Genomic DNA, 13,527 nt, shown 5'->3' with positions numbered 1-13,527 from the left:
CACCGGTTCTGTTTGGATGTTTGGCGCTTTCTTGCAGGCATTAGTGGGAAGCTGAGGCTTGCCAAGTGATGGCTGAGCGTTCTGCTCCACTGGATAGCGGCGTGCTGGGGGAGACATCATCGCCTGGCAGATGTGCACAGCTCACCACTCTCTGCCACCTCTGTAATTGACATCTGCATGTAGGAGAATGGCAGCAGCACCAGCCTGTGCCATGTTTTTGGGAAACAGGGCAGAGAATAAGCAGAGCACATCCGGAGAGGTTTACACGAGCCGTCTCTCTAATGCCTGTGAGTGCGCTGGCATTAATGGAACATATTATGCCTCAAATTATGGAATCATATACAGCAGCTGTTGGACCAATTTGGAATGTGGCGTCACAGCTGAAGCAATCCCTCCAGGGAAGGACGTCTAGGTTTGGTTGGAAGTGGGATCTCTTCAGATTGATTTCATGGCTTTAGGTAAAAATCCTCCATTATTTCAGAAAGGATCAAGTCCTGCTTCGGAGGACTGAAGGACAGAACTAATGCATAACAGAGGAATAAATAGAATAAAGTAACCTGGGACGTTTTACCGCTGTCTGTAAGCCAGAGATTAGATCCACTCTACATGAATTTTATTACTGGAGATTAAATCTCATTCAGAAGTTAGAGAATCTGCAACTCACTTCGTTATTACCTCCAACTTTGAGTTGGTCAAACACCAGACAAAAATAATAATCAGGATTATTTAAAATAACATTGAAATTTAATAATAATAATTTTGGAAACAAGCTGTTTATTTTTATTATTGTACTTAAATGTTTGAATAAATCGCTTTCAATGGACGTAATCCAGAAGGTCAAAGGTCGTACCAACACAGGTTCCTGCTTCTTTATGCCGCCTGATTACTTTGACACCATTCTGACTTAATAAAGTCAATCACACAATTTGAACATCAGATGTTTTGTTTTGTAGAGTAAAAACACTGATGAACATGGAGGCATCAGTTTCTGTATTTAGAGGCTTAAATGAAAAAATGAAAGCACAAAAAATGTCAAAGTGATTGTGATCATTGTTCTTATTTTTCAAAAATGGAAAAAAATGTAAATGATACAGTTACAGTTTGTGTCATAGATTATCATGTCTGTAAACTTCTGTGACCAGAATGATCCTGAATATAGAACCGATTCATTTCTATTCAATCACATCCACATTTTATTTAAACACATATTACAATAATTCAACACGGAGCCATAAAATATCTGATTTCTATGATTTTTAAGGCACATCAACAAAGACTTTAAAAAACCTAACACTTAATATTATAATCGCTGTTGACAGTAATTTATTTCTTTATGGAAAACATTTTTATAAACAAGAAAATGTGTCAGGGTCTGTTTGTCCTCCCCTTTTCCTAGTTTCTTAGTTTGTTTTCCTTAGTTTTATTTCCACCTGTCCCTGGAACCACCACTTCTCAAGACATCCAGCAGATGTCACCCATGCTCCACCCCTGAGAAGTGTCCTGGTTCAACCCGGACACACACCTGCAGCTGGTTTAGAGGGCGTGGACCTGCGATATAAGCAGCAGCTACACTCCGTCTCACCGCCTGAGTGTTTGCCTACCACGGTAACCAGCGTTCCAGAAAGAGGCCTTCTGTGATTACTCTCGTCTAACCCTTGTTGTCTCCCTCGCCAGATTCTCCCGCCGTCTTCTAGTTGTTTCCCGGAAACCAGCTGCCCCCGCATTCGTGTAAGTCTGTCTCCCCGCTGTGGATCACCTCCCTCCTGTGTGATTTCCCGACGCTGCCGGTGTTCCCGGTCAGACGCCACTCCCTGTGTGTGTGTGCGTGATCTCCCCTCGTCGATCCCTCCCCGGGATTTCCCCTTCGGGACGCTACGGGCCAGGAGGCCCACGCCCGAACTTCCCGGAGGACCGCCTGGACGGATCAGGCTCCAGGCCGTGCCCGACATCAGAGCTAAGCATCGCTCGTCAACGGACACTCGGCTCGCGCTCCGCTTCGCCCCTAATACCTCCACGCCAAGTAAGCTCACCTCAGTCATTTCCTGGAGAAACTCCGCTGAGTTCTCGCTAACCCTGCTTTTTCCCGTTGGCAGTAGAAGAACCGGTCCGCCGATTCGGCTTCGCCACCAGCTCCCTGATCCTTCAATAAACATTATTGTTTCTGACTCGCTCTGTCTGACTGTGTTCTTGCATGTGGGTTCGCAACCTTAAAACCGACATGACAGAACACTCAGGCCAGTTCGGAACCTCAGCAGACGCTATCAGACGGGCGCTGTCCGAACAACACGCGCTAGTCCAGTCACATGACTCCGCATTACGGGAGTTAGCTAGTCGTCAAGCCGAGACTAACGATAAACTAACAGAATTAACCACTTTCCTACGGAATTCAGTTCAGCAGGCTCCCAGCTCTCAACCTTCCCCGACAGTGGCTCCGGATCCACCAGCCCGCTCCATGTTTTCGGACGTCCGACCCTCAGCGCCAGAGAAATTTTCAGGTGACGTCCGGAAGGTCAAGGGGTTTATTCTCCAATGCAATATCATCTTTAATCATTCACCGCAGAGTTTTTTGCATGACAGTGCTAAGATTTCCTACGTGTTATCCCTGTTGACGGGCCGAGCCCTAGAGTGGGCCGAAGCCCGGTTTTCTTCAGCCTCTAACTATGGGTGTACCTTCCCCGAGTTTTTGAAGGAGTTACAGCAGGTGTTTTGTCAAGAGGCTGAGAAGACTTCAGCCTCCCGTGAACTACACGGATTGAAGCAAGGCCAGAAGACTGTGTCAGACTTTGCCATCGATTTTAGAATCTTGGCCGCTGCTTCAGGCTGGAACCCTGCTGCGCTTAAAAGCGCATTCTTTCATGGGTTAAATGAGCAGATAAAGGACCAACTGGCTACTCTAGATGAACCAGAGTCTCTGGATGAATTTATTAACTTGGCCATAAGATTAGACAACCGGATTCGGTCAAGGATGAGTGAGCGATCCCGCCGCACCGCCCTTCCGTGCTCCGCACAGGTCAGTAACCAGTCGACTGTCCAACCTCCACCCACCTTTCCCTCATCTACAGGACCAGAACCCATGCAACTGGGACACGCTAAGCTAACCCCAGAGGAGCGGCAGAGGAGGATGCGCTCCCGGCTTTGCCTTTACTGTGGTGAACCCAATCATGTAATCGCTAACTGTCCAATACGTTTAAACCCGCAGGTCCGGCAGTAAGGACGGGGAGACTGCCGGAGACTACAGCAGTAAGATCTCGCTTAATCATCCCTGTCTCCATAATCATTAACGAACCATATTCTTTATCAGCCCTTATTGACTCAGGGTGTGAACAGAACCTCATTAATTCAGACATCGTCGAGCAACTGTCTATTGAAATCGAGCCGCTTCCAGTTCCTCTCCGGGTATCAGCCCTCGACGGAGGGAACCTGCCACAGATCACCCATCAAACCAAGCCAGTGCGTCTACTCACTTCAGGTAATCACACAGAAGAGATTACTTTCCTCGTGTTTCCTGCCGCCAGTGCCTCCATCATCCTTGGTTTCGACTGGTTATACAAGCACAACCCGCACATAGACTGGGCCGAGACCAAGATTGAGTCGTGGTCCACAAAGTGTCACAGTACCTGCCTTCATTCCGCCTTTCCAGTCGTCACTACGCCTACAGAGCCAGCTGAGATCGACCCATCTGACGTCTCCTCCATTCCCCGTGAGTACCATGATCTAGCTCCTGTTTTCAGTAAGGACAAAGCCCTGTCTCTGCCACCCCACAGACCGTATGACTGTGCCATCGATCTACTGCCTGGCGCCCCATTACCCAACAGTAAGCTATATAACATTTCTAGAGCAGAAAGGCAAACCATGGAGGAGTACATAAACAAGTCTCTAGCTGCAGGGATTATCCGCACCTCATCCTCTCCCCTCGGAGCAGGGTTCTTCTTCGTGGGGAAAAAGGATGGCTCTCTCCGGCCCTGTATTGACTACCGTGGACTCAACCAGATCACCATCAAGAATAAGTACCCGTTGCCATTATTATCCTCAGCCTTTGAGCCCGTCCAAGAAGCAACCATATTCACAAAACTAGATCTCAGGAACGCTTACCACCTCCTTCGCATAAGGGAGGGTGATGAGTGGAAGACGGCGTTTAAAACCCCCATGGGCCACTATGAATATTTGGTCATGCCGTTTGGGTTGTCTAACGCACCTGCTTTCTTCCAGGCCCTGGTGAACGACGTCCTGAGGGATCTCATCAATGTCTTTGTGTTCGTCTACCTGGATGATATCCTGATATATTCCAAATCCCTCGCGGAGCACAAACAACATGTCCGTCTGGTTCTCCAACGCCTTCTGGAGAATAAGCTGTATGTAAAAGCGGAAAAGTGTGAGTTTCACCGCCCTTCAGTAACCTTCCTAGGGTACATCCTCGAAAGGGGACAGGTTAGAGCATCCGAGGACAAGATCAAGGCAGTACTCGACTGGCCTAAACCCGAAAACCGCAAACAACTACAGCGCTTTTTGGGGTTTGCAAACTTCTACAGGAGGTTCATACGCAATTACAGTCAGACTGCTTCACCCCTCACCGCTCTCACTTCCAGCAAGAGAGAATACGTCTGGACCCCTCAAGCGGAGGCCGCCTTCGAGGAGCTCAAGTCCCGGTTTGCACACGCTCCCATTCTGGTCCAGCCTGACCCCAAGAAGCAATTCATTCTGGAAGTTGACGCCTCCGACACCGGGGTCGGCGCGGTTCTTTCCCAGATGTCTACCCACGACCATAAGCTCCATCCATGCGCCTTCTTTTCCCGTAGACTCTCACCAGCTGAGAGGAATTATGACGTGGGCGACAGAGAGCTTCTCGCGATTAAACTCGCCTTGGAGGAGTGGCGCCACTGGCTGGAGGGCGCCGAACACCCCGTACTGGTCTGGACCGATCACAAGAACCTGACATACTTGCAAGCAGCCAAGAAATCCAATCCCCGCCAGTCTCGTTGGTCTCTGTTCTTTTCTCGATTTAACCTATCTATCACATTTCGCCCAGGTTCAAGGAATGTTAAACCCGATGCTCTATCTCGAGTCTATTCCCCAGATGACGCTGAGGTGGTCCCAGCTCCCATCCTGCCTCCCAGTTGCACCGTGGGAATGGTCACCTGGGAGATCGAAGACATCGTCCATCAAGCTCAGCAAACAGAACCAGCCCCAGAGTCCTGCCCACCGGGTAAGGTGTATGTTCCGTCCTCTGTCCGATCCCGTTTTCTCCAGTGGATACACAATTCTAAGTTCTCAGGTCACCCCGGCGTTAGCCGCACGATTGGGCTAATAAACAGACGGTTTTGGTGGGCCTCCGTACACAAGGATGTCAAGGAGTTTGTTTCAGCCTGCCCAATCTGTGCCCGGAACAAGTCATCCAATCAACCCCCGCAGGACTCCTACAACCACTACCCATACCTAAGCGCCCTTGGTCCCACGTGGCCATAGATTTCGTTACCGGACTCCCAACCAGTAAAGGTATGACCACCATCCTCACCATCGTCGACCGTTTCTCCAAGGCATGTCACCTTGTTCCCCTACGTAAGCTGCCCACGGCTGCCCAGACTGCCCTGTTATTAATTAAACATGTCTTTAAACTACATGGCATCCCGCAGGAAATCCTCTCGGATCGCGGCCCCCAGTTCATATCACAGGTCTGGCGTCAGTTCTGCTCGGCTCTGGGGGCTAAGGTATCCCTCACTTCTGGCTACCATCCACAAACCAATGGCCAGACAGAACGTATGAACCAAGAGCTAGAGACGACTCTGCGATGCCTGACCTCCACGAACCCCAACGATTGGGCCCAATACCTCCCATGGGTCGAGTATGCACATAACAGCCACATTTCTGCAGCCACAGGTCTCTCTCCGTTTGAAGTGGTCCTGGGTTACCAACCACCACTCCTCCCCTCTGACGAGGAGAACCTCTCGATCACGTCGGTACAACACCACATCCGACGAAGCCATAAGATTTGGAAGGACACTATCACTGCCCTCAACAACACCTCCGCTACCAATAAACGCCTGGCTGACCGTCGTAGAACCCCTGCACCTGCTTATATAGTGGGACAAAAGGTATGGTTGTCCACACACAACATTCCCCTCAAGTCTATGTCTAGAAAGTTGTCTCCAAGGTTCATTGGCCCCTTTGAAGTGCTGGCAGTCATTAGCCCCTCAGCTGTACGCCTCCGCCTTCCCCCGTCTCTGCGTGTCCACCCAACCTTCCACGTTTCCCAAATTAAGCCAGTGCTCTCCAGTGAACTTTGCCCTCCGGCCGAACCCCTCCACCCGCCCGGGTCATCGATGGCCATCCGGCCTTCTCCGTCCGCCGGATTGTCGCCACTCGGCGACGAGGTCGGGGTCACCAGTTCCTTGTCGACTGGGAGGGTTATGGTCCTGAGGAACGTTCCTGGGTTCCGGGATCATTCATTTTAGACCCCTCCCTTATTAGAGACTTTAGGGACTCCCAGACCCCGTCCTCTGTTCGGCCGCCAGGTGGCGTCCGTTGAGGGGGGGGTACTGTCAGGGTCTGTTTGTCCTCCCCTTTTCCTAGTTTCTTAGTTTGTTTTCCTTAGTTTTATTTCCACCTGTCCCTGGAACCACCACTTCTCAAGACATCCAGCAGATGTCACCCATGCTCCACCCCTGAGAAGTGTCCTGGTTCAACCCGGACACACACCTGCAGCTGGTTTAGAGGGCGTGGACCTGCGATATAAGCAGCAGCTACACTCCGTCTCACCGCCTGAGTGTTTGCCTACCACGGTAACCAGCGTTCCAGAAAGAGGCCTTCTGTGATTACTCTCGTCTAACCCTTGTTGTCTCCCTCGCCAGATTCTCCCGCCGTCTTCTAGTTGTTTCCCGGAAACCAGCTGCCCCCGCATTCGTGTAAGTCTGTCTCCCCGCTGTGGATCACCTCCCTCCTGTGTGATTTCCCGACGCTGCCGGTGTTCCCGGTCAGACGCCACTCCCTGTGTGTGTGTGCGTGATCTCCCCTCGTCGATCCCTCCCCGGGATTTCCCCTTCGGGACGCTACGGGCCAGGAGGCCCACGCCCAAACTTCCCGGAGGACCGCCTGGACGGATCAGGCTCCAGGCCGTGCCCGACATCAGAGCTAAGCATCGCTCGTCAACGGACACTCGGCTCGCGCTCCGCTTCGCCCCTAATACCTCCACGCCAAGTAAGCTCACCTCAGTCATTTCCTGGAGAAACTCCGCTGAGTTCTCGCTAACCCTGCTTTTTCCCGTTGGCAGTAGAAGAACCGGTCCGCCGATTCGGCTTCGCCACCAGCTCCCTGATCCTTCAATAAACATTATTGTTTCTGACTCGCTCTGTCTGACTGTGTTCTTGCATGTGGGTTCGCAACCTTAAAACCGACATGACAAAAATGTGTCCATACAAGAGAAAATATGTGTTTAATAAAAAAAGGTAGCGATGATTCTTCAACCTGTTATCACAAAAAGAGCTGGAACGTTTCTGTCCTCTCAGAGAACAGAGTTTATGTTAACATCCCTGCAAACAAATAAAAAACATAAACCTCCAGGCAGGTTTTTCTTTCCTACAAACTGTTTAAAACGACGCCGGGATTCTTCATCATATCCTGAATGTTTCCACACACACTGGACAAAATTAACTCTACCTTTAACTGGGTTTAAGTACAGCCGCCGTAACTAATCAGATTTCTGCGACGGAGAGACTCCATGGAGACTTACAGTGGCATTTGGGGTTAATGAGTGTCTTGCACAGCCTCCTCGTAGCTATTTCATACCTTGGGGATTTGAATAATTCCCCATTGATAGTTTCTAAATCTCAAATGAGGGGATTAATCAAAAAGCAGAGAAACTAAAGCTGATGGGGGTGAGACAGGAAGTGGATGAAGGAGTCCAATTTAGGAGCAAGGGGGCCGGTTCTGCACTCGTTGCTTCATGGGCTGGTGGAGATCTGCATGTTAGTCAGAGTCTGACCTTTACAGCTCCAGTTGTTTTGCATTTTTAATTCAAAGATAGCTTTGCTATAGCTGTCATTTCTATAAAGATATCTCATTTTATTCACACCAAATTATGATTCACATACAGGGTATATTTTATTACGTTGTTCTGAAATATTTAACAGTTTTTATGAAAGTTTTCCTTATTTTTAGAATAAAGTAAAAAAAGGAACATTAAAAAATGTGAATGTTTTCAAATACAAACTTTCTGTTGATATTTACAAAATATTGACATTCATTGAACAGTTTTTTTCTGCTAAATCCACAAACATCAACATTGTTTTATTGGCGTTTTATGTGAAACATTAACACAAAGTAATTGGGAAATCCACCGTTTGTCACAGTTATAGCTGCAAACCTTATGAGGCACATTACCAGTTTAACACATCCAGAGCAGCGGTGTTCAAGCTGCGGTCCGCGGGCCGTTTGTGGCCCTTTGAGGGGATTCTTTATTTATCTTCTTTGCGCAAATTTGATTTAATCAATGAATCTATTTATTATTATTTGTGTTGATTTGAGTTTAAACCTGGATGATAATAAGGTTATTATTCAGCTTTAAGATGTTTTTCTTGTCGCTCTTTTTCTCTCTGGGATCACCTGGTCGTGCGTTGCCATGGTAACGAGCCCACGTGCAGCGCTGACAAGGAGCTGGTGCGTTCAATCTGCCTCACTGGGAGAAACCACTGAATGTGTTTGGGCTTTTCATTATTTGGAACTAGAGCTGTTAAAATTTTGATTTAAACAAGTAAATAATGTTTATGTTTTCCAGATATTTAATTTAGAAAAGAGAGTGTGTGCACATAAAAATATGAATTTTGTGTCCACCCTGTTTAATTAGCAGTGGGACAGGCTGTGGTGCTTTAAAAGCGGGTCAGGTTCTCCATCTGGGTGAGGAACGGGGAATCCATGTCACTTTGCTGACAAAAAGACAAAAAGTTTTTACATCTGTTCCACACTCGAACAAAAGTGGTGTCGAGACATGCGGTGGTTGTAAATTTCCTTTACTTCCTTTTTCCTGAACATACAAACACGTTCATCGATCCGTGCGTTACACTATAACGGTTACATTCGCCATCTTTTTTCTTCTTCTTCCTCTTTCTTCGAAACTTAGGACCCTTCTGACCTAAGGCTGCCCTAAGCGCCTGTTAGAAACTGATCACTGTCCAAACTTGTTTCACTCTCAGTCCGAATAGCTACCAACATACACGTGAATATTCCGCTAAACAAGGACAATGAAACAGTGCTTTTTAATAAAACAAAACATTCATAACAGATAATACTCATATTTTAATGGAAGAGGGGGGGGTTCCTTGATCCAAAGTCCTCAGCAACTGATCCCCCACACATCCAACTGCACTTCAAGAAAGAAACAAACATGGCCTTCAAGTAAAAGGGTTAATAGAGATGGAAATGCTTTTTTAAATTATTGCAAAATAATTGACAAACTTTCATAGTGGACAGGATCACATCTGTCCAGTCTGGTTTTGACCTTTAATCAAAACCAGACGGTTTGAACCCCGATCTGTTCGTTTACCTTAACTAAATAGTGTAAACAGTAAATCCTGCTCTTACTGATGGAAAAATATTTTTATTCTATAATTTTCAGTTGAGTTCTAATTCATTTTCAGCGTGGATGCCTTTTTTCTTAAATGATGTAAAACCCTTTGAAAGACTTTCCATCTTTGATGCACACATTCCTTGTCTACAAAATAAATATGGCTGTTTTTATTGGTTTAATTAAAAATCATGCAAAGTTTTTTTGAGGAATAGAAAATAAAATGTTTTTTGGCTCTTGAGCATTTTCGTTTTGATCAGCGGAGCTCAAGTCCTGGAGAACTGCTGTCCTCCGTCTAACCAGAGCGACTCTTTAAGTGCATAAATAATTCTGGAAAACACTGCAAACAATATATGGCAACATGTAAACAAATATCATACAGATTTATTTGCATACTCTGTCTACCTCCCTGCATCCTTCATGTTAAACAAGTGGATTGATTATGCACAGCAGGGTGCAGAGGAGCCGTGTCAGACTTGTCTGTGCCGCACCGCCTCTGGTTTCTACGTTCCCTTTGGATAAATCTTTGACATCAATTCACTTACTGATGAGGCATGAATGCATACGGAGAAATCTGTTCAGACATGATTTATTCTAATATTCACTCTGGGATCAGCTATTGCACTCCTGCAGAATGGGTCACTGAATTAGAAAATGAATGCAAAGTCTCTAATTTGAAATCTATTTGCAAATTCTGGCCTGTGGGATAAAGAGGTGGTGAACACGTAGACGTCCTTCCAGTGTGACTTCAACTTGCAGTAAACTGGAAACCAGTCACCTGGTTGCGTCGCCCTCTCTCAGGAACACTTTGCTGCTGCGAGGGAACTCAAATTACGCTGCGGCAAACGCACGTCCCTTACAGAAATGAGCAAACACATGTGGTGTGAGGTCAGCAAGTGTGTGGCACGCCTGAGGCTACTTATGTTCTGGATTTCCTGGGCTTCATTTCCATGGATCATTTAATACTTTACCTCATCTACGTTTGGGAATATATCAGTGGAAGCTCCGCCTGGCAGTAGCTGCTGGCAGTGACCCCTACTCAGCCTGGGAGTTTCTCAATTAAACTTCCCATCATACTTTGTAATCAAAACAGGATTTTAAACGGCTACTTTGTAATATTACACGGGTGTTGCAGTTAATGTCAAGACCAGCCGTCATCCAAACAGCTGCTTGACGTGCAGCATGTGAGGAGTAAGAAATGATGACAGATCGTCGACTCTTTTGTTTGAGGCCGTTCCCAGAAGATGAGCTCCCTGGTGACGTGTCATATCTGCTGGCAGACAGGCCAGGACCTCACAACCTCGTCTGACAGGTTAGATCCAGAAAGCTGCTCTTTCACATGGCCTTTTGTCTTCTGTTGTCATCAGTGTCTTCTCCACTTTGATGTTTCTTACAGTTTGGGACTGCAGTGTTGTTTTTTTTAAGGCAGAGATTTCCTCACTGTTCTTCCTTTAAGCACAAGTTTTAGTTTTATCTGCAGGAAACTTTTCACTCGTGTCAAAATAATTTCTATTTTTCAAAGCAATAACATCAATTGTGTTTATGCAAATTTGAACAATGTGCTGAATAATGTGCGTACGTTGGGATCAGGCGTGGAGGTCACACTGAATCAGGAGAAGACGTCACTGAGGCAGTGTTGGTTGTCATCATCTAACATATTGTCACATATTCAAAGAGCAGCTTGATCATCTAAGAATATTTCAATGCTCTGAGCGCCCCCAAGTGGCCAGATAATTATGAGACAAATTAATCAGAAAGTAGGTCATGCTGCCAGTTTTACTTTCAAGCATCTGAGACCTGAGGTGAGAAAATCTTCATCGGTGCAGAAGGAGCATTTGCATGGTGGTGTGTGAAATTTAAGAAAGTTAACATTGGAGACACAACACAATATAATAAAGTTTGATTTAAAATTTTGACAGTTTGAAATGTATTTTATGACTTATGTGTTTTCCAATGCTGCATAGTTTGTGATGGCTAAAGTGCAAAAACGTTGACTTCAAATCTGGGAGTCAGATTTCAGTCTGCAGCTGTTTTAATGTGACCAGCATCTAATATGAAATTAAAACAAGATTGAAACTTTTTTAATATAAAAACTGTTAGCAGAGGGTCTGCTTTTGTTCTAAACTAAAGATGCTCCCTTAAGTCAGACTCTTAACGCCTGACTTAGTGTTTAAAATTATAAGTGCAAAATCATTTCACTTACAAGGAATCCCTCGTCACCCAGGATGGCATTTGTCCGTGCCTGGTCCACTTCGGATACGGCCATATTTCGCAGGACGCCTGTACAGTGACTGTACTGAAATACCTGAAGAACCTCCACACAGGTTCTTCAGGTACCTGTGCGGAGGTACCTGAACAACAACACCTCCATGGAGTGTTGTTGTTCAGGAACCTCCGCACAGGTACATGAAGAACCTGTGCGGAGGTTCTTCAGGTATTTCAGTATTTCTGAAAAGTTATTTAAAATGAGGAAAACACACTGAAAAAGGAAGGAGTTATTCACAAAGCAAGGAACTGGAGATTACACAAATATGTTGTGATCTGTGTTTTCTGTGTATTTATTTTGAGGTTTTTCTGTGTTTATTAACCTGTTCCCCTGTGATTGTTCCCAGCTGTGTCTCTTGTCGGATCCTCGTCGTGTCTGTTTCCCTGTGTTCGTTGCGCTCCCCATTGTTCAGTTCCATGTGTTGTCATTAAAATCATCATCTTCATCCTGGCCTGCCTGCGTCCTACCTCACCACTCAACCAGCACTAATCATGACAAAATAACTCTTACCAAGGATTTTTGGAATTTCGACTTTGCACAAGGCGCGGCACATCTGAAGCTCCTTCTTTTGAGATCAGTTTAGTGACCTTTGCCCTTTTGACGGCAATCTGGCTGAGCATGATGCGTCGTCCAAGTCGGGACGTGGTGCGGCACAGGGCACGGTAAATGATGGTTGTTTTAGGCACTCTGGGTGTGGTGGGCGGAGTCTCTTTGAAGTAATTGATGAACTCCAGAACATTGACCACAAACAGATTTACCGTTTCACTGCCTTTATTTTCTTGCTCAGAAAAAATGGTATAACTTCCACATGGTATAACATGCATTAGAGAGACTTACTGCTGGACCTTGTTGAGATTCTCAGAAAAGTCCAGTTGGGTGTCACATTCTTGCCGTTAGCAGCAAAGTGGAGGAGTAACATAATCCGCCCCACCTTGGATTTCTGGTTCTCTATGTGCTTTTTATCGGCACACGAACCTTTCAGGTGTGCCCAATACTCTTCCATGTGAAGAAAATAGGTTTTAATAGTGACATTTACGGTTTATAAAAATATAAAAATGTAGCAAGCAGTGAGATTTCTTACAGATGGGGGCCAGAAAATGTAAGTAGCCCTTAAGTACTGAAGGCGTGTGGTTTGGTGTCCTTCGTCTGAGGAACCCGATTCATCCTCTCGCTCCGGTTCTGGGATAAAATACTGTTGGATCAAGGGTTTTTATGGAAGTTTTCACATATATATGACTGAGGTATTTTTGCTCACCTTTACTATTATCATCACACTCATCATCTTTCATAACATTTTAATAAACTACTGAATCGGTGTGATATAAGCAGATTGGATGGAATGCATCAGAGAATACCAGTGACTGAACCCCAAGCTTCATTTGGACAGCAAACAGAGCTGTGAATTTATGAACCAGAAAATTCACCAACATGAAATCTTTCTTTAAATCTACGACCCTGAGGCTAAGAAATGGAGCCATTGTGAAGATGTCACAAATTATTCTGAGGTTACATCCTCAAAAGAGAAACTCCAAACGCTGAGATACGTTTTCCTTTAGAGAGCCGATGTCTGTCAGAGGAAGATGAGTTACAGGAAAATGCTCTCCAACTTCTCAGAATCACAACTGTAAGGTTACATCTGTTGTAAAAACGGGAAAGTGAGACGCTAACTTTCTGTTTAAGTAGTTCAGCAGTGATTTTAGAAATGACT

This window comes from Poecilia reticulata, chromosome 22 (assembly GCF_904066995.2).
Source record: "Poecilia reticulata chromosome 22, P_reticulata-male-v2, whole genome shotgun sequence".
Classification (NCBI taxonomy): domain Eukaryota; kingdom Metazoa; phylum Chordata; class Actinopteri; order Cyprinodontiformes; family Poeciliidae; genus Poecilia; species Poecilia reticulata.
The sequence above is the reverse complement of the archived record's forward strand: the minus strand, read 5'-3'. Positions refer to the sequence as shown.